The sequence below is a fragment of the Phodopus roborovskii genome, unplaced genomic scaffold (assembly GCF_943737965.1).
Source record: "Phodopus roborovskii unplaced genomic scaffold, PHOROB, whole genome shotgun sequence".
NCBI classification, from domain to species: Eukaryota; Metazoa; Chordata; class Mammalia; order Rodentia; family Cricetidae; genus Phodopus; species Phodopus roborovskii.
The window spans coordinates 565709-567503 of NW_026126637.1; the positions used below are offsets into that span (position 1 = coordinate 565709).

Here is a 1795-nt window from a genome sequence, read left to right on the forward strand (position 1 = left end):
ATGGGAAGTTGGATCAGTTCTTATAATCAACAGGAAGTAGAGAGCATCCAGGAAATGTCAAGGACCATCACCATCAGTTCCAGTGCCTCCTGTTGGAAGGATCTGAAAGTTAAAGCTGCAAAGTATGTTGGACTCTCCATTTCCCTATGCTGGGTTCTGTGCATGAGAATAAATATGATTTTCCCTGTGTATATGTATACCAAAGAAAGCAGCAAAAGCATGACAGTTAAAAGAAATTTGAAATATTGCTCCACTGTAGGTTATAACAAAGTCAGAAGCTCATTGTATGTGGCTTTCTGTGTATTCCCTGAAATTTTGCTTTCTATAATCATTGCCTGGATGGGTGGAGCCATGTTGATCATTTTGTACAGGCACAAGCAATGAGTTCAACACATCCATGGTACTTATGTTTCAACTATTACATCCCCTGAGTCCAGAGCCACCCAGATCATTTGTGGTCCTGGTGTCCACCTTTCTAGGTTTTTATGCCATCTCCTTCATCTTACAGGGCTGGAATGCTATTGTATATAATAGTGGATGGTGGTTAATGAACATCACAGCTATCATTTCTATGTGCTTCCCCACATTAAGCTTTTTTTTATTATGAATCATACCTCAATTTATTCAAGTTCTTATTTTTCTGCACGAGGAACCAAAATTTCACATAATTGTATCATAGGAACAAAGATTTGCATCTAATCATTAATCTCCTTCAAAATTCACATACAAATTACCTCAGAAGCAACTTGTCATTCTTAAGTAATATGTAATGTGTGTTTGGGCTTCATCTTGTTTATACTGGCACCTATGGGATCATAGCAGAAGTGATTGAAATATATTGACTTGCCATGGATAAACTGCATTCTATTGATAGAAATCATAAATGTTTATGCTTAACCCAAGTTAATGAATTAAAACTCAGTCACTCATTGTGGATTTCCAGGAAGTAATTAATGGAGTAGTAGTATATTATTGCTATTTGAGTCCCAGCCTCCAGCACTTAGGGTATGCAAAAAAAAAAAAAAAAATACATGAATAGTATGAGGGGTAGACTTTTCTATCTGAGGGTTAAATAAGGAAATATATGCAATCTGTTGGTAATTCTCTCTTTACTTCATGTTTAAAAATGCTTTCTGAGAATCTGTCTCCATCCAGCTATATTATTTATATCTTTCTTTACATATATACATGCCATATAGCTCTACACACATTTGCATCTATTTTCATATGGCTACACATCTTTCTTTCACATAAATTTCTAATCTACATCTCTCTTTCATAGAGTTTCAACTTCCTGGCCTCCACACAGTTACAAATATCCACACAGACATAGCTATAAATATCTTTTATATAGCTCTCTCACTACACAGAACTTGACAAGTTTCCTAGGCACGGCTCCTCTTTGTAGTCAAAAGTCTTTAACACAGCTCTCTCTCTCTCTCTCTCTCTCTCTCTCTCTCTCTCTCTCTCACACACACACACACACACACTTCTACATCATTCACTCATTCTTTCACCCATTTACTACCTCACACTTCTCCCATGCTTCTTGTTTATCATCTGTTATTCAACACACACCTACACACACACACACACACACACACACACACACACACACACACACACTTCACACACATTCGGCACAGCTTTTTTTGCAGCAGATATCTACAAACTCAAAACAGCTGCCTGCTCATCAATGTCACTGTCCCCATGAGAGTGTTTTCTCTGGAAACTCTTCCACAAAATGTCATCACCTGTATTTCTCTTTTAAGAAACTTATGCTTCCAATCAAGGT

At 37.2% G+C, this 1795-nt stretch overlaps 1 pseudogene; it reads left to right on the plus strand.

The window, feature by feature from the left end:
- On the plus strand, positions 1-699 carry LOC127239102 (vomeronasal type-1 receptor 4-like; annotated as a pseudogene).
- Positions 700-1795: the final 1096 nt, after the last annotated feature.